At 43.1% G+C, this 25,854-nt stretch overlaps 1 pseudogene; it reads left to right on the plus strand.

Annotated features, from left to right (window-relative positions):
• The first annotated feature begins 1,837 nt into the window (after window positions 1-1,837).
• On the plus strand, window positions 1,838-25,373 carry LOC118577893 (annotated as a pseudogene).
• The last annotated feature ends 481 nt before the right edge of the window (window positions 25,374-25,854 follow it).

The raw sequence follows: 25,854 nt of genomic DNA on the forward strand, positions 1-25,854 counted from the left end.
TTGGAAACAGTGGTGCAGATCCCCTGAAGAACACCTGCTGTGGATCTGCAGATCCTGTTCTACCTGGGTCTCCAGGTGGCAGTGTTATCTACCTGACCTTTACTTCCACATCAGCCTATCTCCCATACTTTCTTCCAAAGCAGGTCTCACATCACTCTGGAGCTAATCCAAGCCTGGCCGAAAGAGGAAGGAAGCTCAAGCAGGTCAGCGTTCCAGCACTCTACAGATAGCAAAACAAAGAGAGCAAAGGCTGATGGAATCACCCTGAACAATGAAAGCAGGATACTCCTCCCTAAGAGGTCAGCCCAGACTAAGATGGTAATGTCTGGGAATCAAATAGACAACTGAGTCAGAAGGAGGCTTTCTGGAATGAATGGAGGCATATGAGTAGCTGAAGCATAGAAACAAGGACAAGGTTTTCCAAATGTCTGCATGAGTTAAATGGGGACCTGCTTTCAAGGCTTGTTTTGACTCAATGGGGACCTCTCAGGAATGACTTGCTCCAACCTCTGTGTGGCCACGCCCACCTTTCTGCCCACTGAACTTTCCTCTGCTTTGAGAGAAAACAACTGTGAACCTGACTGATGGCTCAGATGGTGGATGTCATAATTCACCACTCTCATGCTGGCTCTACATTCTTAAACAATTTCTAAAGGAGGAAATGGTTTCTAGAGATGGGGGAAGATCCAGTCCATTTCCACCTGCAACAAGGAGACCGAATTAGTCCCTTAAACGTCTAGTGCTCACTATGAGAGTTCTGCCTTCCTCAAAAGCTCAGTGTCCAGTCGTAGTCTGAAATCTTCAGCCAATCACCTTGAGTTCCAGGAACAGGAAGACTAATTATATGACTGCTCAAACCATCCACAAGCCACAATGATACCCCCCCCCACACACACACACAAACAAGTAAATGAGGGAAATTACCTACAATGATGAGGCTGAACGTCAGAGCCCAGTTAATTTGATGGGAACTGTATTGTCCCCTCTAGCAATTAAGAACTCTTTGGTCCACCCTTGCAGAACCAGATCTGAGATAATGATGAACCCGACCACACCTTGATAAGACTGTTTAATTATGCATGCCTCTTTACCCAGCCCAATTCTTTTATCAAAGCTTTAAGTTCAGGTCAGTGCTGGAGAGAAGGACTTGGAGTCACTGAATCTCTTCTCAAGGTGGCCATGCCACTTAAATCTTCTTTTCCCAATAACCATCTCTTTGTTTTCTTTTCTTTGGTTTGTGGTACTAGGTATTGAACCGGAGACCTCATGCATGTCACCCAAATGCTCTATTATTGAGCTGCAGCTGGCAACCCTTGATCATCTCTTTAATTGGTGCACTGAGACTCGTGACCAAAGCCAAGTGTGTCCAGACTCTCAGAGCAAGGGCTTTGGCTCTTTACTCTCATAACAGAACTATCTACAGTTGTCCCAGAATAATCGACCCCATTCCTGTCATCAGCCAACTGTGTCAGATGAGATATTCCAACAGGTAAGTAGGTCTGTAAGGGTCTTCTAGACCAGACCCTCGAATTTGTGATGGGTTTCCTGAGTGGAGAATTGTGGTTGAGAATATAAATAGAGTGGACTGTACATAATGCTGTAAATACAGCACATTATCATCCATGCCTGCCACTCTACTGACCTGCAGAGAACTGGTTATTCTCTACTGGAGAAAGAAGCCTTCTTTTCAACTGCTAAGAGAACATAATGGCTAACTGTCATGTTTAGTGTTCAGAAATAAAGGGTTCTGGGGTAGGCAGATATATTACATCACATCTGTAAAGGAGAATTTCTGGATTAAGCACGTAGTGACCTATTTTGAGGTCCTCTCGTTAAGATGAGGTACAGTTTAAGAGGTGGCTGCAAGGACTACCAGTTACCCCAGGCTCTCTGTTACCACTGCCTCAGCTTTGGAGATCTAGTAAAGCAGGCCTGTGAGCTGGGAGAGTTAAGCCTGGCCAAGATCACAGTAAGTCCCTGTCTCTTTCATTCTACAGTCTTGGCTTCACTTGCAATTTTGCAATTGAAAAGAAACAGACATATTTAGTTTTAGTTTATGTGAATGGGTGTTTGCCTGCATGCGTGTATATGCACCACATGAGTGCCTAGTGCTTGTGGAAGTCAGAAGGGGGCATCAGATGCCTTGGAACTAGAGTTACAGATGGCCTTGTGTCCCCATGTGGGTGCTGGGAACTGGACCCAGGTCCTCTGGAAAAGCAGCGAGTGTTCTTAGTCACTGAGCTGTTTCTCTGTGTAAATAAAGTTCTGATTGGCCAGTGGCCAGGCAGGAAGTATAGGCGGGACAAGAGAAAAGAGAATTCTGGGAAGTAGAAGACTGGAGGGAGACACTGCCAGCCACCGCCATGAGAAGCAACAAGTAAAGACACTGGTAAGCCACAAGCCATGTGGCAAAGTATAGATAAGCAGAAATGGGTTAATTTAAGATAGAAAAAGTAAATAACAAGCAGCCTGCCACGGCCATACAGTTTGTAAACAATGTAAGTTTCTGTATGCTTTCTTGGTTGGGTCTGAGCAACTGTGGGACTGGCGGGTAAGAGAGATTTGTCCTGACTGGGCCAGGCAGGAAAATTCCAACTACACCAGCCCAAGTCTTGCAATTTTGCAGTTGTGCAAAAATGATATTGTCAGTAGAAGCCACACTTTGGATTTTGATGGTTTCCTGAGATAAGGTTATATGACACAATCCTCTCTTTATGCTGAGCCGGGTAGTTGAACCTCACTTCCGTCAGACACATGATCAGGCAGTGAACCCAAACAACCCTTCCTCTACAGTGTTCTGTATTGTTATGCTATGGTGTTGTTTGGGAGAGTGGATGGAGTCAATGCATTTTCAACTGTATTTACACACACACACACACACACACACACACACACACACACACACACACACACACACACACACGCACGCACGCACGCGCACACACACACACACACGCACGCACGCACGCACGCGCACACACACACACACACACACACACACACGCACACGCACACACACACGCACGCACGCACGCACGCACACGCACGCACGCACGCACGCACGCACGCGTACGCACACTGTGTTTTGGTAATTTTTCTCTCATTACTCCCTCTCATCATCTCCACTCCTTCTGAACCCCTTCTTTCCCCCCACAGGCTCCATTCCCCTTCCACATCTTTGTTGTTCTGTGTTCTGAGGGTTACTTGCAAGAGCACAGGAACTACTTGCTGAAGCAGGGCGAGCGTCTACTGACTACACAGGTCGTAACTAATCACTGTACCCAGCGTTCCACTCAGCATCACCCAGATGACAGGAGAAGAGTGTTTTTAGCATGTCGATTTCCCAGTGGCACTCCCCCAGTTGACATCGAATTCTGAAAGGAGCTCACTGAGAAGGCCATAAACAAATGGGAATGTCAAAGTCCCACAAAACACCACAAGTGGAGCTTCTGCACGGGCCCTTAGGTTCCCTGGATGAGACGGCTGTCCTGTGTGTTCGATCCTTTTGCAGGATCGCCCTCAGCTTCTGCTGGGCAGATGCATCTGTGGTAGGCTGTTCTCCTGGGGCAGTTCCTCTAGTCGGATTGCATGATAATCAACTATTTCATTTCATCACTGTGACTTCCAGGGCCACTTGCTTCCTTCCTATACAAGGGTCCAAGTGTCTTTCCTGTGAATGGTGTTCACTGTGTGGCCCCCACACTCGGCACAGCACCACTTCCCCTCAAGGTGTCCCTTAGGTCACAACCTGGGATCACAGCATGGGTGAGCCTTATAACTGCAAGCTCTCCTGGAGAAGGCCATGATAGCAGACCTACAGGCTGGCCGGGACAGGCTGGCCAGGACAAACCGGTGGCCCATTTTGAGAGAGGTTTCACTTAGCTTTGCAACGCTGCCTTCCCCTGGGTGAGTGTCAGCCACATCAACCTTGTGCTTTGAGACCTTGTGAGACAGAAATCTAGCTAGCCATTACCTGGGTGAACCTTCCAGCTAGCCCTCTCCCCAAACACATCAACTTATGACGGAACATAGCATGACCTCTCTGCCTGGGAAAGAAAATTATTATTGTACTGGACACATTCCCTGTAGAGGGGTAGAAGGAGAGATACTCTACTGACATAATAGGGAGAGACTCAGGAGTTCTGTTTAACACTGACAAGTATTGGACAATGGTTGGCTCTGCACAGGCAATATCCAAGCACCTTACACGTATGAAGTCATTTGAGCCTCCCAACAATGAGCCTAAACTACATGCTGGTTTCACTTAGTCTGAATATGAGAGGAGTGAGGCACAGAGGGCTAGAAGTGTGGCCTCATGGCTAGAGCACTTGCCTGGAGTACATAAAGCCCTAAGCTTCCTAGTACTGCATAAACCAGACATAGTAGCAAACATCCATATTCCCAGCACTCAGAAAGTAGAGGCAGAAACATTGGGAGCTCAACATTATCCTTGGCTACAAAGAAAAGTTCACGTCCAGCCTGTCTCTCCCACCCCTTTACTTTGTACAAAAAATAAGGTATGCAGGACTTTGTGGCAGATGGTACCCAAGTGTGCGGTTGATCCCAGGCTGCTGGTTCCTGATCCTCAGATTCCTAACCTTTATGTCATTCCCAGGACTGAATGTCATCTTCTGTCATTCAGTCATCATAAGTGCCCAAAGAGCTCATCCCATTTTACAGAGAACATGTCAATCACAGACTTAGTAGCCCACGAGGACATTTCAGGTACTTCCCCCAGGGACTCAAACTTGACCCTTGTTGCTTACAAAATAAATTAATTTCCCACAACTTTTCAGGCCTATGAGCATGAGAAAATCAGGAGGTGAAAGAATAATTCAGAGGAGAGGGCAAGTACATATTTAGGGAACAGTTCAATCAGTGAAAGACTTCTTTTCCACACATTATTGGTCTGAAGTTACACCTGTGTTTCTTGGTTTGCTTTGTTCATTTAATGACATGAAAACGTGTCGAACTGAAACAAACAGGGGACCATTAACACATTAAAAATAAAACCCTTGGGCAATTTTACACAAATGGCTAAAAAGCTGTGACATCATGTCTCGTCTTTGGTTAGAGAGCTTTGCAGCAGGCCCCATGTATGTGCTGGCCATTTGCAAGGAAGTATTTTGGCCCATATCTGCAGTTTCTCTGGCCCAGTCACAAAGGGAGGCACACTCCATAGAGCTCCTGCTATCCATCAATGGGCTATGCTTTTAGTCTCAGCTTTTAGAGCTACCCCATGGGGAAGGGCAATTGTTCCTCCTGATCCCAAGGGAAGACATCAGTTTGGCTGTGACAGTCCCCTGAATCATACACATAATTGTTCCCGGGGAAGTATTATAGGACCAATAAAAAGAAATCTGTGCTGTATTATTTTGCAGGTTCCAACTGGTTGAATGTAAAATAAAACAAAACAACAACAACAAAAAAAGAAATTACATCCTTGATGCAAAATTAGAGCATTTAACATTTCTATTTCTTTTAGACGTTTTAATCTATTTCTCCATGAGGACAGCTAATGGTTGTCTAAAAGCTCTTGACATTTTTCTGCCTCATTTTAGATGCCTATTTTCTTCAGCTAGGCCTTCCCACAAAACCATGTTCATTTTGTTCTTAAGATTTATTGCCAAGGATACAGTTCCTCGAGTAATTTAGGAATTATCCAAAGAATTATTAGAGGATTTAAGTTGTCATATAGTGGTATTAATTTACCAAGAGATCCATGAGGCCTTTTTTTTTTTTTCCCTGAATGTCTATTGGTGAGAACATTTTTAGGAAAAATGATTGAAGCCACAGTATTCAAAATAATTAATAGTAAGAAAGATAGAAAAATTTAACATACTGTTATGAAAAAGTCCACTCATACACATAAATGTATACTGTATATTACATTCACATCAAGCAAAGCCCCAGAAAATGTTGTGCCATTATTTCTGCCCTCCCTACACAAATACATTCTATTTTTCCATCATCATGTACATATCCATGATGTGTAAGCTGATCTAAAGGAGGGATAACATACTCAATGATGAATGCTTTTCTATTTACAGTTCTGTTCCAAATACTAATTACACTGTCCTTTGATCTGAGGCTTAATAATAAGAAACTATTTGGGTTTCAAAAGTCATATTTAATATCAGAAACCCAGTCTTTTAAAAGCATTTTCTTGTGTTAGCTACTGCTGAATGAGCCAGATGGTCTTAATTAAACAGCCAACCGTGACATGGAGGCGCACACAGAAGCCCAGCCAAAGACTTTGCTGACTCTCCTTCCCGCTTGAGCACATTCACACGCTTTTGTCTACAGTGTATCTTGGGCAGCATCTGTTTTGCTCGTAAATCACCCCTACAATGATCAGGGAATGGGAATTATTTGCCATCGAACATTTCTATAATTTATAGAGAAACGCTGTGAATGAGTTCAAAAGACATGTTCAAGTGCAAAAGGAGATCCTCGTGGACTTTCTAAGGTGCCGGTCCAGCTTCTTGCTTACTAAGCTGAAGCAGGTATTCTGGAAGTAGCAGCTAGAAAAGACTGAACTGTGAGAAAGGGGGAAGAGTGACCTTCCTATTGGTGCAGAGGATACAAAAGGATGCCTTGTGGTTGGGTAATGGGACAGAGGCTCAGAACGAAGTCAGAACTTGCCACTCAAGCTGAGAATGAACAACGGGGTGATCCTTTTGCTCTGTGTTTCTTACGCTGTGTTCTGTGAAGACCACATTGTTCACAAATGCTGTCGTAATCAGTTTATTCTCTGGAGCTGAGAGGTACTCAGGGAAGAGGGCAAGGAAGGACTGATACGCTGGTTAAATTTTCATATAACTAAGCCAGCCATCACAGTGATTCCGGTCTATGGGCTTGAAATGTTGTGAGTGGCACAGTAGTTTCAGGTGAACCCACTTAAACTGAACCCCCATTCCTTCCTGTGTACCTCAGGACTAAGATCTGTTATAGAGTACACGTAGAAAACACAAACAAACCGAACTGTGGGAAAGCACTGGCTACTCGGGTTCCCAATGGATGTGTGGTGTTAGCATTCAACATTGACTGCAGGTGAGACATTCACCCCTCTGCACGTCATGTTCCCAGGTGAGTGATAAAAGGCTTTATCCAGACCAGCCACAAGCAGTCCAAGGCCAGAAAAGCGCACACACAGAGTCTTCCTTGTGTGGTCATTTGTGATCGTTCATAACATCTTTGACCTAATTTAAATATTAAGTCAGAACACTGCTTCTTTGCTGAAGTTTCTATAATATGCATAGAAAACAATTTTTAAATTAACACTCAGATTTATTGTCACAGGCAATAGTCATTAGATTATATATATTTCCCCATGGCAATCAATTGGGTTACTTTTCTTTTCATTTTGACTGATGGAAATTTTACAAGTCATTTTTGGTCAATGGAGTCTAGGGCAAAACAGAAATTTATTGTTACTGAGGAGCTTAAGTTCTTTGGAACCTTGAGACTGAGGTCTTCAGTGGATTTTGTAAGTGGTGTGTACCCAGTGTATCTTAATTAACTTATGGCAGTTCTGTACAGTAGCTAGAAATCAAGAACTGATGACAAAATGCCTTGGAACCAATGTGACATTTTGTTAACAACGACAAGCCACTCCCCTGCCAGTTCCTGATAACTCCTGAAGAAAATAAAAGCAAAAGAAAGGAGCTAGCAAGGGTTTCCTTTTTGTTTTCCATTTTTGTTGTTGTTATGGAGATGGGGTTGAAGGAGCCCAGGCTGACCTCAAACTTGCTGTGGGGCTGAGGGTGAGCACATACCCCAAGCGTTCTGCTTCTATCTCCAAAGCACTGGGATTATAGGAGGCACTGCCACAGCCAACAACAATTCCATTTCTAAGGGCTATGATTGCTCTAGGAGCTTTTGTGTGCACTCTAAATTCCATGTGAAAAGGTAAATCTCCCGAGAACAAAACAGCACATAAAGAGCTGCTACCCTAGAAAAGAGAGCTGCTTTCCTAGTACCCTGCCTTTTGCTCTCAGCACCCACAATTCATACTAAGCCTAGCCACTGTGATCTTTACCCAATGCCCAGCTCTGATGCTCTTCCTGCTTCAATACCTTTAAGGCCTACCTAAAACCTGAGATTTTTCCCCTTGAATCATATCATGTTAATTATATTACAATCATATCTCAAGCATATTAATGTGCTAGAGTTACCAAAACAAAATGCCACAGAGGAGAGGAATTACACAACAGAAACTATGTCCTTCTGGTTCTAGGCTGGAAGCCCAAGATTGCAGTCTTTGCCAGTGATGTTGCTTCTCAGGCCTCTGTCCTTAGCTTGCAGATGGCTGCCTTCTTCCTGAGTCCGGTCATAAACCTGAGGCTTTAGCAGGCCCTCAATGCCTCCTGCCCTCAGAATGAGTTCATTGACTCTTCTGAGCCTTGATACACATCGCCACATGCACTTGATTCACTCCCCCTCATGACCGAATGACCGTTTCTGCCCCTCTGTGTTCTTAGAGATTCACTGAAGAGCTCTTCTTTCCTGGAGAGCCTGTCGGAGAGTTATAATCACACATACTCTTGGGGTATTTTCTACCTCTTTGATGACACAGACTTGTTCTGTCTGTTAATTGATTTAATTATTGGTATCTCATTACCTTTCCAAAACTATAAGCTCCCTAAAACATGGAACCAAGTCTCATCTGTCTACGTTCAAGCCCGCTGTTGCAAATGGTTCCTTTCTATTAAAGGAACAGTCAAACCACTCCAATGTAGGATGTCCACTTGAAGCTGAGACAGGTGCTCCATTGCTTGTTGACATATAGGTAGTCTTTAATTCTACCTCCTGTCACTCAACCTAGGATAACTGTGGGCCACAAAGGCAATATCCCTCTGTGTGCACACAAATGCATACACATGCGTACATACATCTTCATGGGAACTCTGTGAAGTAGGAATGCCTATCCCCTTAGCTAAACAAATACATTTGCATCCTAGTGCTGTGGATATCGCTCTGTGTAAATAAAGTTCTGATTGGCCAGTGGTCAGGCAGGAAGTATAGGCGGGACAAGAGAGAAGAGAATTCTGGGATGTAGAAGGCTGGGAAGAGAAACCGCCAGCCGCCGCCGTGAGAAGCAACATGTAAAGACACTGGTAAGCCACACGCCATGTGGCAAAGTATAGACTAACAGAAATGGGTTAATTTAAGATAGAAAAGGTAGATAACAAGCAGCCTGCCACGGCCATACAGTTTATAAACAATGTAAGTTTCTATGTGCTTTCTTGGTTGGGTCTGAGCGACTGTGGGACTGGCGGGTAAGAGAGATTTGTCCTGACTGGGCCAGGCAGGAAAACTCTAGCTACATCCTAGGAAGCAACAGAAGGAAATCTCCCTCCTCACAGGCACCAATGTTAACTTCTTGGGCTAGTATGACAGACTACCACAAACTAGGTGATCTGAAACAACAGAAATTTATCCTCTCACATTTCAGGAGCTCAGTTCAGATGGTAATATGCTCCCTCAAAAGCAGGCAGTCCGAAATTTTTGCATTATGGCATGATGCTATCATTGTTGTCTACAAAGTTTATGCTTAAGAATCTTGAGTTACAAAACTAAATCTCATATTGTTTTAAGTGAGCCTATGATTTTGTATTGGGCTGCCCTCATAGTTATCCTTGGCCACATGCCTTACCTTTTTGTTGTTTCTGGTGGTTTCCTGAAGCCTCTCAAGTTTGTTGACTTGTGTATGTGAAGGTTAGTCTTAATTGTCAAGTTGACACAATCTAGAATTACCTGAGAAGAGTCTCACTGAGGGATAATCTTGATTAGGGGATTAACTTGATCACATTAACTGAGGTGGGGAAACCCACCCGCCCTGGGTGGCAACATTCCCTAGATAGGACATCTTAAACTGTATAAGGGTAGATAAGACAAGTGAGTACAATCATGCATTCATTCATTGTCCTTTGTTTCTAATTATTCATATAAGGTGACCAGCTCTCTCAAACCCTTGATGCTGTGATTTCTACACTATGATGGTCTGTAATCCAGAACTATGAACTGAAATAAACCCCTTTCCCCCTAAGATTCCTTTTGCCAGGTATTTTATCACAGCAACTGGAAAGGAAAGGAAAACCTGGTGTCATTTCCACTTGTCTCTGCATCTCTTCTGTAGGGACACCACTTACATTGTAAGGCTACCCTCATCCAGTATGGCCTCATTTTATCTGGTCATGACTGCAAACACACTGCTTTTAAATAAGGTCACATTTCCCAGTGCTAAAGCAGGGTGTTTCAGTACATCTTCCCAGGCCACAACAGCTCTGCAGCCCTCTTGTCCAGCGGATGAGCGCCTCAGCAGACAGCTCCTCTCCACGCTCTAACAGAGAGACCACAGGAACTTCAAAGCCCTTGAAAAAGAACTCATAGTTCCTTAGGAAACTAACTTATCATGAAAAAATCACTATGTGCAATTGTAGTAAAATATATTTAATATAAAACGTAGCAGCTTGGCCACTTCCAGGTTCAGGCTCACGGACATTAAACACACTCACACAGTTCCACAACTGCTACAAAACACCTCCATTCCACCCTTTCTTTTGCAAAACAGAACTCAAAACATTGACTGGTCCTGGTGATAGAGTCTTCATAATAGACTGGTGTCATAAGCTGATCTGGTGCAATTAAGAAGACTTTTACATTGCTTGTCCCAGAATGCGACTCAATTCCCTCATTTGACTGATGCAAGTATTGCCTAAGCAAAAGTGACTGGACTGGAGTCCCTTGGGGATGTTTGTGACAAACCCTCATGGGAAGCATTACTAGCCCCATTTGAAAGTACATTTAAATGAGTGGAATGCTACAAATCCTGTTTGCAGCCCTTTCCTATGGCAGACACTGCTCAGCACACTGAGATGTTTCTTACCTTGAGCTCTCAAGTCTATTGTATTTTTGGTTGTGAGCCTAGCCTTTAACAGCTGAGCCATCTCTCCAGCCCTCAAGTCTATTGTAGATGGAGATATTTAATACTAGAATGTGTCTCTGAGAGCACATCTTCTGTTGTTTTAAGACTGGGTCTAATTAGCCTGAGCTGGCTTAGAACTCATTATGTAGCTGAAGAACCTTGAACTTACAATCCTCCTGCCTCTGCTTCTAGGTGCTGAGATTTCAAGCATTTGCCGCTGCACCTAGTTTATGTAGTGCTTAGGATTGGACCCAAGGCTTTGTATGTTCTTGACAAAGTACTCTACTTACTGAGCCTCAACACTTATTCCAAATTTCACTTTAACAAATAAATACTTAACCTAATTGTTCGTGTGTGTGAGTGCGGGCATGAGTTTGTACGGGTTTGTGTACGGGTGTGCGTGGAGGTCGGAGGACAATTTACGGAGTTGGTTCACTCCTTGACCAATGTAGGATCGGACTCAGGCCATTAGGTCTGACAACAAGCACGCCTGCCTAGTGAGCCATCTCTGCAGCCCTCTCTTTCCACATTTTGGATTCCCAACACAAACTTTGTCTTTCAACCTTAAGATCACTCATCCAATTCCTAACTAGACATTTCCACTGTGGTGCTGTACCAGCATGGTCTTCGAGCATGCCCAGAAGTTAGCTTTCTTCCACTCCTAGTTCTCCGCATCTCGTGCCCTTCTTCTTCCGAGTCTTTCTTCTCCCTCTACTCCTCCACCCTCCCTCTTCCTGTCTCCACTGACACCCATTTGTTTTTCTTTTCTCTCCGTGTCAGTGAGACACGGCAAAGGAGCAACAGAAATCGGCTAGGGAAGGATTCTCAGTGTTTTCCCCCAGCTCGATCACGAGACATTCGGGGCTGTAGAAGAACATATGTAAAGATTTGCAGCATAGTCTGTAATGGCCATGACCTTTATGTTGTGTGAAAGAATTTCATGGAAGACTAGTGCCTAAGAATTTGGTACAGATTCCCCCCAAAAAGATACTCATATTAGGGAGTCTACGGTGTTGGGCAAATGAGCACACAGTTAGGGGAATAGATTAGTGGGGAGAGGGGTTTGTACCACTTTGATAGTAAGGAGCTGACCAAAGAGGAAGATGAGGAGAGCAGAGTTGCTGCCACAGGCACCTGGAGTTTGCTTCACACACAGAGTAAACTGGTGCTAGAGACGCAAAACCGTAGTGAGCATCGTATCTGCTGTGCTGCACACCACAGGAATGCTACCTCCAGGCCGAGATGTGAGTAAACTTTCCCCGAGGAATAGTATGTGTTTCTTCAGTGAAAACACAATTCCATGAGAATAGGGAGTGTATATAACTTAGTGTGGGTTGCTATTGCTGTGACTAAACACAGGACCATACTTTGACTTATGCTTTCACGTCACTGTTCATTTCTGAGGAAAGTCAGGATAGGAACTCAAACAGGGCAGAAACCTGGAGGCAGCAGCGGATGGAGAGGAAGTGGAGGAGTGCTGCTTACTGGCTTGCTCCTATGGCTTGCTCAGCCCACTTTCTTATAGAACCCAGGACCACCAGCCCAGGGTTGGCCATACCCACAATGGGCTGGGCCCTCCCCTATCAATCACTAATTAAGAAACCATCCTACAGGCTTGCCTACAGCCAAATCTTATAGGGACATTTATTTTTTCAGTTCCCTCCTAATGACCCTAGCTTCTGTCAACTTCACATAAAGTTAGCCAGTATAGTGTGTATTTTGTTTCTTCCACAATCCCTGCTGCTTGGCCCAGGCGAGCACCAAGGACTATTTGCTGCATGTAAAGATGGAAAGACGGGAGAGAAGGAATGAAGGATGAAGGAACAAAGGGAAGGAGAGAAGAAAGATGTTAACTTGTATTCGGCTGTACTGGACAAGACTCCTGGGAATGATTAGCAGTGCCTGTCAGGAGTGTAGACCCACACTTTGTGTCAAACACAAAGTACTGCCATGCCAATGGTGTAATTACTAGTTCTCAGGATTGGTCGCACTGGAGGGAAGTGGGAACGTGATCCACGGCATTCAAATTTGTTAAGCACTTTCACCAGGGCTGATTTAAAGCAACCAAAAAGTTTCAAGCTGGCTCTCAAATTACTGGACATTGAATAACCAGTCTTCATGACTTGTCAGGCGCCAATCCCAACACCACATTGTATCTGCTGATGATGTGTATTTACCATTGCACCTGAGACTGCCCCATGCTCTCCTTTTCCTTAAAAGTGAATTGAAATCCAGAGATGGGGGCACTGACTCAAGATCATATAGTAATTATCCCAGTATTTTGGAGTTAGTAAGGAGGGATGGGAGTTCTAGGCTAACCTGGATGACTTATCAAGACTATGTCTCAAGAATAACAGCGCATTGTTCAGCAAGGCTATGGCACTGGCCAGTTCCTTGTTCAGAGGCCTTCTGTTGTGGTGGTAAACCCCCAGACACGGGCAAAAAGAAACTACCAAAAGACATCCAGCACACTCTTGCTAGGCATGGTTATTAAAAACTACCAGCTTTGAGCAACGAAGGCTTCTGGCTACAGCTCAAGCAGGCTTGCAGACTCCTGCTTTGGCTATGAAGACTTTCAACTCCTGCCTCTCTCTTGAGGCTGCTGTGCTAGACACAGGCACCTTCCCCTCCTCCCAACTGCAGTTGCTTCTTTTGGCCACATAGACCCAAATGAGAAAGCCCAGGAACTGACTCACTATCTAGTCTATGTTTTCACCTCAAGGCATACAATTTGGGGACACTTAGTGACACTCAGTTATACTTAGGAACACTGTGACATTTAGTCCTTGTTATTCAAAGAATTGAATTTATAATGTAAAAGAACACTTAGAGTGAAACACATACACACACACACACACACATACACACACACACTCCTTATACACATGCTTCTTCTGAGTCATGCCTCCTTATATTTTAATAGCAAGCATGTTATGTTCACTTCCCAGGGATGTTCATACAATAAACTTGTAGGATCTTTGGAGACAGGAAGTTGTTCTCACTCATATGAGTGAACAAATGACCATTTTACCCACCCTTCTTATTGGTCACTTTGGCTTACTCATATTGCACAAACCTACATGATCCAGAAGAAACTGATTCTGGAAGAAACTAGAAAGCAAAGGACAGAGATGAAGCCTAGCTTTGGAGCTCTATTCTAATTTCAGTGAGAGGGGACTGAGAGAAATTTTACCACTGTCAACAGTTCTTCCAAAGGGCCCACTTAACTGAATTTCCTCTTTCTCTTCTTTAATGCCGATGACCAAGGGCTGACCAAATCCAGCCCCATGGTCTGGGAGTCAGAAAGGCTTTTGCATTTTTATTTTATTTCATTTCATTTTAAATTAAGTATATATATATATATATAGTATATTTATATATATATATATATATATATATATATATATAGTATATTTATATATATATAAAGTGAGTGTATGCATGAGTGAGTGTAGGGACCCATGGAGACCAGAAGAGGGCGCTAGATCCTCTGGAGCTGGAGTTAAAGGCAGTTGTGAGCCATCCAACCTGGGTGCTGGGAAACAAATTCAGGATGTCTAAAAGAGCAGTATGTGCTCTTAACTCAAAACCATCTCTCCAGATTCTGCTTTTACTTCTGTTTTGTATTTTTTTTCAATTTTGGGGGACAGGCTCTTGCTAACTAAGTAGCCTTGACTAGCCCAAACTTGCTATGTATCAGGCTTTCCACAGACTCAGAGATGCACCTATCTCTGCCTCTCATGTGCTGGGATTAAAGGTGTGTGACAAACACACCCAGTCACTTGTATGTTTTTAAAATGTGTTTATTTTTATGTGTGGAGTGTTTTGTCTGTATGTAGTGTATATTGTACATGCATGTTTGGCACCTGCAGAGGCAAGAAGAGTGCATCAGATCCCCAAGACTTGGCATTATATTCAGTTTGTGAGCCGCCATGTGGGTGCTAGGAATCAAACCTGGGTCCTCAGGAAGAACATCAAGTGCTCTAAACAGCCAAGCCATCTCTCTAGCCCCCACGTCCACATCTTTAAAAATGTTTATTTATTTTTCTGTGCATTGGTGTTTTGCTTGCATTTATGTCTGTGTGAAGGTACCGGGTATCCTGGAAGTGGAATTACAGACAGTTGAGTTGCCATGGAGTACAAGGAATTGAACCTGGGTCCTCTGGTAGAGCTGTCAATGCTCTTAACACTGAGCCATCTCTCCAGTCCCTACTTATACATTTTTAAAGGATTAAAAACCTCAGAAGAAGCTGGATGGTAGCACACACCTTTAATCCCAGGACTCAGGGGCAGAGGCAAGCAGATCTCTGAGTTGGTGACCAGTCTAGTCTACAGAGTGAGTTTCAGGATAGCCAGGGCTCTACCCTATCTTGAAAAAACAAATCAAAATAACAACAAAAAATACCAAAAACCCTCAGAAGAATTATGACACATGTGAATTATATAAAATTCAGATTTCAATGTCCATAAATAGTAAAGTTTTACCAGAGCCAAACTGTGCTTGTTCACTTATGGGTTGTCTGTGGCTTTTTTGGTGTTATGACAGTGCAGTTGAGTAAATAGTACAAATGCTCTATGACCCATAGTACTTAAGATGGAGGTTATTTGATTTAAATGTAGACGTTTGGCAGATACTTGTCAGTGACTATTGGCCAGGGCCTAGCTTGACTATACTCTAGTAAAAATAAGAATTTCTTGTGTTCATAGTTGTAACTTACCTACCTCCCAATTCCTCAGTCTAACATCCTATCCCCAACAGGTGTCCCCTAATCTCATGTCTTTTCTCTCTCTCAATGAACCACTAAGTCCAGTTAGTGCTGCTCCTTTGTGCACAGGTGTGGATCACTCAGTGGAGCATGGAAATCCAGGTGACCACAGACCCCCAAAAGAATGATTCCCCTCCCCCAGCAACCATCAACCTCCAGTAGATCCTCAGGAAGGGTGGGACTTGGTGATCATCTACCCTACCCAGGACGGGATTTCAGTTGGCTTGGTCTTGTACAGGTCTTGTGAAGGCATCCACAGCTGCCATGAGTTCATACCAGAGGACAGCATTTCATGGCACTCTTCCCCATCCTCTTGCTCTCATACGCTTTCTGCCTCTTCTTTGGCGAAGACATCTTTGTCCTTGATACACTGCATGCCATTTTTATAACCATCTCCATCCCTTCAAATTATCTCCACTTTCCATAACTTGAATTTTTAACTCAATTGATATTTATCCTATATTTACTCTATATCTTAATACTCTATATCCTAATAAACGGTTCATCTATATTCATTTTTAATAATTTTATGCTGAGTCCCTTTACATCTCTTGATTTAAAATAGCTAATTTGTATTAGTCACATGAAATGACTCTTCCCCTTAATCTGTGTCCACTAAACTCTGTCCCTGACTATTGGGGCTATCTTAATCTACCTTAGGACTTTCCATGTTCTAAGTATGCCACAGGTATAAGTCATAGGAACAGTCAGTTGCCTGAGCCCCTCAGAAGACCCCTGCTTTTCCAATGGCCCCTGCATGATCCCCTCTTTCCTAGCACATGGTCCATCAGCAGCCGGTTAATGGTAATAATTTAGGTGCTGATCTAGCTGCCAAGATGGCCACTAAAATGGGGCTGGACTTTGCTATGAGAGTCTCAAAAATGAAAGCTGAGAAACACAGGCAGATTCATCCAACCCAAAGTCAAGGCCAAGACTCCAAAGAACAGAAGTACTATGAGTGTCAAATGAGGTAAAGGTGTGAGAAGAACAAATACTCAGTGTTGAACAGGCAGGGTCAGGAAGACCCACAGGTACAGATCTGTAAGGGAAAGCAGTCTCGCTGAGGTTATGCTCCATTCTCCATGACTTTGCACATGGTTTTAACCATGGCGACAACCCTTGGTTTTCTGAGCTTCCGGTCCTGCCAAGTATTTCACATCATCAGACTCCTGTTTCTGGAAAAAGCTCAAGGGAAGTTGTAAGTGCTTTGCAATCCCAGGAGCTTACAGAAGATTTCAAAAACAATTGGCTAGGGTGGGAGGGGGCAGTAGCTCTGTGGTAGAGCACTCGCCTTACATGCACAAAGTCCTGGGTTCAAACCCCAGCAATGCAAGAAAAAAAATGTACTAATTGAGGGCTGTATGAAAGGCTGAATGAGTTGTCTGCATATTCCTTACATTGGGCTTTTTAGGGAATGTGTGTGTGAATGGGGGGGGGGGGTTGTTTTGTTCTCTTTTTCTTGTTGAATTCATAATTGGGAGTAGGAATTTAGCTTGTGGGTTAGCTATGGACTTCTGACCATGCACCATCTATAATCTATAACAAGATCATCAAGGGCCTCACATGCCAGGCCTGGGAGTGTGATTCTATTCTGTCAGCACAGGTGTCGCCGAGAAGATAACAGGGATTTGCTAGAAAAATGGAGTTCTGACTCCAGCAACTTCTTTATTAACAATTACTGCGCAGAGGCTCTTCTGTGGTTTGAATGCCAACACTGGGACCCTGTTATTGTCCTTTCCAGTGATAACAGGCAGGGCTGATACATTTCTAGCAAACATCAGCCGTCAAACACAGATGTGTCTCTGTCAGATGCAGCTGTCCTCAAGGAGTTCACGGCTTTTGTGGCTGAGGAGTGTTTATTTCTCTGGTCATACCCTGTCCTTATGAAGACTGTGGAGTAACAGTGCCAAGACTTCCCGATTTCATCAGCCTCAACACCTGTGCTAGCGATGAGTCAAAGAAGGAGTGAATCAGCTTTGTGGGGGCCAGTGGGTCTCAAGGACCTTTTTTCATTAGAAAAAGGAGGTTGTCTACCCAATAGCCATTTCCTTTCCCTCTTTTCTTTACCAACAAAGCCATCCTCCTGTGGTAGAGACTAAATAGAGAAGATGTTAAAAATGTTAAGTAAGCTCTGCAGCTAAAGTAAAGTGGAGCACTCTGGGGCCTCTACGATCTGAGAGGCTTACAGGATTTACCACGAAAGATCACAAGGGAGGTGTGTGCAAGTATAAATCCCCGCGCATACATGAGGCCCTTCCTGCCATCAGCCCAGACTTGGACTTGACATGCCTCTAAATGTCAAAGAAAGCTGGACACCAAGGGTGGGGACAACCCTGTTCAAAGAAAGTGGTGTGTGCTGGCAAACAGGTTCTGTGCAGCACCGGTCTGGTTTATAAAACTGTCCAGGAAGTGGACACCTACAATGCAGGTACTGGGGAGGTGGCGGGGGTGGGAGACCAGAGAGTCAAGACCAGTTTCTAATGCAGTTCAAGGCAAGCCTGGGCCATGGGACACTGTCTCAAAGTACCAGCACTACTAATAACATATAACGCTCTGTCTCATTTTGGGCTTCTGGATGCTTCCTGAGAACACTTGAGACTCAGAATGGTAAAGCCACCTTGAGAAGAGGACCTAAAGTAGACAGGTGAAAAGTGTACCATTGCTGAGCAGCTGTGTCCACCCTGGAACCTCCTACCTGCAGACCACTTGCTATGTGAGAAAAATGAATGCTATTGTTCTGATCACTTCTGGTCAGTCACGTGACCGGACATGATGGGGGAAAACCTGTCCTCATTGGTGATTATATAGAGAAAATCAAATCTACATCAGAGGGTGTTTCAGTATTACTTCTAAGAAACCATTCACCCCCCCCATAGCATAAAACCAAAGCCTTTGGTTTCTGTTCATGGAGTCTGTGGATTTGGAAAGAGCACACTGACATTGAATTGTGCACCTATAATGTCTACACCCTTAACTAGATGACCAAAATTACGGGTGACTCCATCACCAAGAGCTGGAATACTTGAAAGTTTTTTTTTTCAGGTAAGTCTGATAGGTGCCAGCTGTCACCTTGGTTAGGATCCCTATGTAGAAATTCTCCATTTGACTTCCTGAAAGTCCCACAGCATGGTGGCTGAGATCTCAGCACGTACATCTGAAGAAAGTCACATTGCCTTCTGTGACACACTCTTGAAAATCACCAAGCTATCATCTACTATGTTTGCCAGCCCAGCCTACTCAAGAGGAAGGACTGCAGACGCCCAGTCTAAGAAGTGCCAGGTAGGGCATGGAGGGACAGGGGGAGGTATCTATGCAGCCAGCTTTGGAAGCAGGATCTTTACACATGCTCACTTTGAAGAAGAAACGAGAGCATTATGTAAAGAGCTCCACACATTCCTACTCTCTAGCCCTCTCTCACCCTCACCTGAGTTATACTCATCCATGTGTGTGTTCTGTGTACCTTCTCTACACCACACCTATCTTCTGATGTGCTGTCACTCTCATTTTAAATACAATAGTAAAGCCTTACAACAACGATTTGTCAAGAACTAAACCATTAACCGGCTCTTACTAAATCTGAGGTAAATGGAAATTCTCATATATGTTCCTGTCTTGCCAGTACAGGCTTCTTTTAACCTAAGGGAGAGAATTTTTTTTAAGAAAGTTTTTTTCTTAATTTGTATAATGATACAGTTTTTCATGATATTTTTAATCCAAATTTTTCTTTTAAAAAAAAGATATATCTATTTTAATGGTTCATTCATTTTATGTGTATGGGTGTTTTGTCTATACACCAGAAAAGGGCATTTGGATCCCATGGAACTACAGCTATAAACGGTCATGAGTGTAGGTGCTGGGAATGAACTCATGACCGCTGGAAGAGCAGCCAGTGCTCAACTACTAAGCCCTAAATCCAAAATTTTCCATCAGAGATTTTCTCTTTAGCCAGGAGCTAGACCTAAGGTCTCATTTTCTTGGCCAAAATCTTAATACCTGTGACCTGAGAAAGGTTTGTTTTCATTGTTGTTGTTGTTTTTTAAGAAAACACTTACTGCCAAGAACCACCTAGTACCCAATTTCTAACTCAACTCCAGGTCTGAGCCCCTTGCAAATGAGCAGAGCCTCCCTGTGTCTTCGGCAAGCACAGATAAAATGTTGGAGAGGATCTGCTAGCCAGCTTTCCATCCCTAGTGAAGTGCCAGGAGTAATCAGTGTATAAAGAGAGAAGATGTATTTTGGCTCACAGGTTTGGAGGTTCCAGTTCATGATTAACTGGTCCTGTTCCTCTGGGGCCTCTGGTGAGAATGCCAGATGGTGATGGCTAGGGGGTGTGGTAAAGCCAAACAGTTTTCCTGATAGATGACCAACAAAAGAAAGAGAGGGCGTAGGAGCCCCAAACTCCCTTCAAAGGCACACCTCAGTGAGCTAAGTTCTTAACACTTTCTCTAAATGGTCTCCTTAACAGCACCTCTCTGGGTGATCCATCACCATAATGCGAACTGAGGACCCTTTGAAGATCAAAACCATAGTAGGGTAATTCCCAAACTCACACTCCATAGAGTTGCCTGAATATTTACTTGTTGCCAGAGAATTAGTAATCAACACACTTGGTAGAATGGTTCCAATAGTAGTTCATTAAATAGAATGGCTCAACCATGTAGATTTTATTAACCTTTGCCAAGACAACACACGTGGATTTATTTTAGACACAAACAGAATCTCATAGAGCCTGAAAATGCCTTCAAGTTCATGTATCCATTCAGCCCACACAATGACTCCTGCGATGTTGGGGACAGAATCAGGCACTGAGGTATGGGAGAACAAGCCCTCATCTTTGGAGAGCTTGGCATCTAGTGGAGAGAGGAGAATCTAGGCCAGCCAGAGCACCTTTGTTCCTGCTTGCCTCTCTCCTGTGGGGGTGTACAGAGAGATTCAAAGGCATGCGTCTCAATTTGTGCACTGAGAAGGCTGGGGCATTTTGAAAGGTCTGTGGGAGCCCCTGGAATTAAGGGATGGGCAAAAAGAGGGGAGACTTGCCACTAGGGCAATCCTATATATATATATATATATATATATATATATATATATATATATATATGCTTATTAAGTTCTAGATTTCTAATACAAGATATCCAACAACTACAACAAAAAATACTAAACACGCCAGGCAGTGGTGGTGCATGCCTTTAATCCCAGCACTCGGGAGGCAGAGGCAGGTGGATCTCTGTGAGTTTGAGGACAGCCTGGTCTACAAAACAAGTTTCAGGAAAGGCGCAAAGCTACATAGAGAAACCCTGTCTCGAAAAACAAAAAAACAAAAAACAAAAAACCAAACAAAACAAAACAAAAAACCAAACAAACAAAAAACTAACATTACTTTAAAACAAAATCTTACTGGGGACATGTGCATTTAGAAAGGTAGAGTGGACTGACTGAGGGTCCCAAATGCTGCCTACCGGTAGCAACTGAAAAGCTTTACATTTATATGCAAAACAAATATAGGAACATTCCAAAAGAGATGAAAACAGTATAGTTAAGACCTTCTGAACTTCAAGGAATGACATGTGGTATGTTCCTGGGGTTTTCTTTTGCTTCATGTATCCCAGACACACAATGAAGAAGCAATGGAAGTCAGGCATCTTAGATGAAGAACCTGGAAAGGGGAGGCCTATGAGAACTTGCAGACAATAATCACTGTGCTCCAGGCACCCCCCAGAAAGGCTATGCATTTCCAACCCCATAGAGAAAGGCTATGTACTTCCAACCCCACAGAGAAAGGCTATGCACCTCTAAACCTACTGAGAAAGGCTATGCACCTCCAACCCCACTGAGAAAAGCTGTGCACCTCCAGGCCCCCACACCACCTCCAGGCCCCCACACCACCTCCAGGCCCCCACACCACCTCCAGGCCCACACACCACCTCTAGACCCCCAAACCACTTCCAGGCCTGCACACCAGCAAAGACAGAGACTTCCACTCTAAGTGTTACAGTTTTTAAATTGAGATCAAAGAGTGTTTCAAGAAAGTTAAAGAAAAACAACAAGAATACAGAAAAAAAACTTTTTAGCCAGGTGGTGGTGGCACATGCCTGTAATTCCAGCACTCAGGAGGCAGAGGCAGGTGGATCTCTGTGAATTCGAGGCTAGCCTGGTCTACAAAGCAAGTTCCAGGACAGCCTCCAAAGCTACAGAGAAACCCTGTCTTGAACCCCCTCCTCAAAAAAAACTTTTAAAAATTATTTTTAGCTAAAATTTTTCACAAAATATATTTTGATCATATTATATCCTTTTCCCTCTCCCAACTCCTCCCATATTCTTTCCACTTCTGTAACCTCCCAACTTTATGTTCCCTCACAGTCTTGCTCTCAAAATATAAAACAAAACAAAATAAACTTTAAAATAAAACCAATAAGACAAACAAAAAAAGTACACAAAAAACATAAAGTCCACTCTGTGTTGGCCAGTTGGCTAACTTGTCCTGGGCATGGGACTGTTCTGGGGGTGGTTGATATACCAACGACATTCCGTTGGAGAAAACAGCCTTTTCCTTTCCCATCGGGTTCCAATTGAAAATAACTTATTGGTTACTGGTGGGATTGTGTGTCCACTTCCCTTGCTCAGTGTGGAGATTTTGTCTCGTTTGAATCTGTACAGGTCTTATTCATGCTGTCGCAGGCTCTGTGAGCTCACATGTGTATCAGTTCTATTCAGAGAGCTAAAACCAGAGAATAAAATGCACAGGCCTATCAACAGCTACACCGACTGTAAATGATGGAAGTTCAGCAATTGCAATGCAGAAATGGCTAGGCCTGATTACATAACATGACCCAATTACATGCTGCTTCAAAGAAACTCACCTCAGTTATAACAGGCAAATTGAAAGACAAAGGAGAGACATATTAATCCAAAAAAGCAGGAGTTGATGCGTTAATATTAAAGTTGATTTGGGGACAAAGGAAACTTGCAGAGATAGAATGGGGCACTATGTTATGATAAAACAGTCAGTTTGCCAAGAAGACCACAACCCTACATTCATAAATAAGAACAAAAGAAAAAGAAGTAAAATAAAGACTAAAGGGGAACACAAACTCTAAAATATGTGAATTAAAGCCAGGCAGTGGTGGTGCAAACCTTTAATCCCAGTACTCAAGAGGCAGAGGCAGGCAGATCTCTGTGAGTTCGAGGCCAGCCTGGGCTACAGAGTTCCAGGACAGCCAGAGCTACACAGAGAAACAAACAAACAAGCAAACAGACAAAAGAATTAAAATGGACACATCAAGTCACAATTACGTTTGAAACTTCAAAGACCTTATTCCAACAATTAATAGAAAATAAGACAGAAAAAGCATAAGGTTAAAGAATAACAACCAATAAAAGAAAAAGACCTCATAATCAACACACACTAGCATGGGTGCATACACACCAGTAACCAACAGGATCTACCAAAAAACAGTGTATAATGTTGCCAAGGGCCCATGCAATATATTTCAAAATAGGCCACATCCGGGGCTATAAAATAACCTAGTCAAATTTAGAAAGGTTGAAATGATGTGAACTGTGACCACAATGGAATCAAACTACACATTGATAACTGAAAGACAACGGTAAAAATCTCCAAATACACAGGACTAAACAAGTATATATAAGTTATTCACAAGCTGAATAGGTCTGAGGAGAAAACGCTTAAGTTCAAAGAAGTGGATGAAAATAAAAATACAGTATTTCAAAATATTTGACACAGCCACAGCCACTGTGAGAGGGAACTTGACAACATTACCTGCTCAGGCCAGGAAAGAGGACGAAAGGCAAGGTGGTTCACTCCTCTAAGCTTCCCCCTCCAGAGAATAAAAGAGCAACACTAAACCAGAACAGTAGCTGGGGAGAGGTTCAGTGAAGAGGGCACACTGCTCTTCCTGGACCTGAGCGCCTCTCCGGGCACCATGTTGTACAACTCACAGCTGCCTGCAACTCCAGCTCCAAGGGATCCAATGCTTTTAGTCACTATGGGCACTCGGACTCATATGTATAACACCCCCCATACACATAATTAAAATAACAAAATAAATCTTTTTGAAAAGCAGAAGAAAGGAAATTGAGAAAATAGGATCCAAGCAATTAAAAACTATAACAAAAAGTAATGAAGAAGCAATGTACCAAAGATGCTCCCACGAAAAAAAATAATAAAATTGACAAACCTCTGACAACACTAATAATAAAAAGACAAATTGTCAATACCAGGACGAAACATCACAATAACAAAAATGACAGTGTAGACATGTTACAAATAATGTCATATACATGATTTGACTTTGCAAATACATCAAAGTGTGAAAGTCACGTACCTCTCCAGATTGCCCACCATGAAATGCTTTGGATGATCTTAGAACTATTAAAGACATTGAAGTCATAGCCTTAAACTCTCCCCAAAAGGAAATTTTCTGGTCCAGATAGCTTGCTGGAAAATTCTAACAGGTGTATAAAGAAAACCAGTGTCAATCTTACATGATCTCTCCCCTCCCCCCGCAAAAAAAAGAAGGGATTCCCATCCAGTCGGGGCACAATGTCCTGCCCTGTTACCCAAACCAGAAAAGCACATAAGAGAGACCAGCAGTCCTTCTGGATACATACGACAAAGTCCCCAACAAAATATTGGCAAATAGAATTCATATGTGAATATGTAGAGTTATATAGAAATATATAGAATTCAATATATGAAAAGAATTATGTGCAAAGAGCAGTAGATTTACTCCAGGAAATATAAGGCTGGCTCAGTATTTGCTCATTCAATACAGTGGATCACTTGAAAAGGTTAAAGAAAATTCATAGTAGAACAGGAAAGCGCTTTACAAAATCCAACACTGATTCATGACTAAAAAGGTGAAATGTGAGTGGTGCTGCCAGGAAGGTTGGTGAGTGAGGGTGTGAGCCAGCTTTCCTGCTACTTGAGCTGTGGGCGCTGCAGCTGGAGCTGAGGGTGCCGGCTAGTCGCCTCTGGAGGCCCTATGGAAGGGAAATCAAGGTGTATTTCGCCAACCTGGGAATTGGTGCTGGGAAGGGAGAGTGAGAAAGGGCTTTCAGTTAACACAGGCCCTTAAGAACTGTATGGATTGCCAGAAATCCTCTGGGATTTGCCTTTGTGGAATCTGAAGATCCTAGAGATGCAAAAGGTTGGATGGGAAGGTGATTTGTGGTTCTTTGTAAGGACTGAGCTATCAACAGGCATGCCTCAGAGATCTCATGTTGATAGGCACCTACCTGATGTCCCTTTGATCTTAATGATGGATGCTATGAGTGTGGTGAAAAGGGACATTATGCTTATGACTGTTATTGCTATAGCCCTAGAAGGAGAAGCAGGGCATAATATAGATCACATCCCCCATCCAGAGGTCATGACACTCTCACAGGGTACGAGCTGGGGGAAAGGGGTCAACATCACCCTCTCTTCTACTCTCAAGGTCTGTGTCTCTTTGTAGATTAAGATCAGCTTCTCTCAGAGGATCTAGAAAAAGAGTCTCCACTTGAGGTCTAGATCAAGATCCAAGTCTATCTCACCACCAAGAAGTAACTGAGCAAAATTCAGATCTCTGTCGCCTAAAAGAAGCCATTCTCCATGAGGAAGCCCGCACAGAAGTGCAAGACCCAAAGAATGGACTGTTGTTTTCAAGTTCACCCTGTAAGGGAGAGGTTGTTTGGTTTACATTATCATCAGGGATGTGTTACATCTGTAAAATATAATCTAATCAAAATGGATCTGGATTATTACTCTGTACAATTCAGAGCAGTAAAATACTGTTTTTGTTGAATATATTAACATCTTATGGTCTGAAAATGTGGGTTTTTATTTGCCACATTTAAATTAAATGTTTCTAACTAGGAAAAAAAAAGGTAAAATGTGATAGACACACATAATGAATATTAATCAGCTGAAAAAATACAATTACATAATTCACAGGAAATTGATAATTGGAACAGGAGAGCATCATAGTAAGCAACATCAGCCAGATTCAGAGAGACACACATGACATGTACCAGGCTTTTTCTTTATGAGCCACCAACCAGCTCCCAAATCGTGACACGGAGCTGTCTTACTCGTTATGAATACTTGGGCTTATTTTATGCTCGTTTCTTGCTAGTTCTTATAACTCAATGTGATTTCTG

This window comes from Onychomys torridus, chromosome 2 (genome assembly GCF_903995425.1).
Source record: "Onychomys torridus chromosome 2, mOncTor1.1, whole genome shotgun sequence".
NCBI classification, from domain to species: domain Eukaryota; kingdom Metazoa; phylum Chordata; class Mammalia; order Rodentia; family Cricetidae; genus Onychomys; species Onychomys torridus.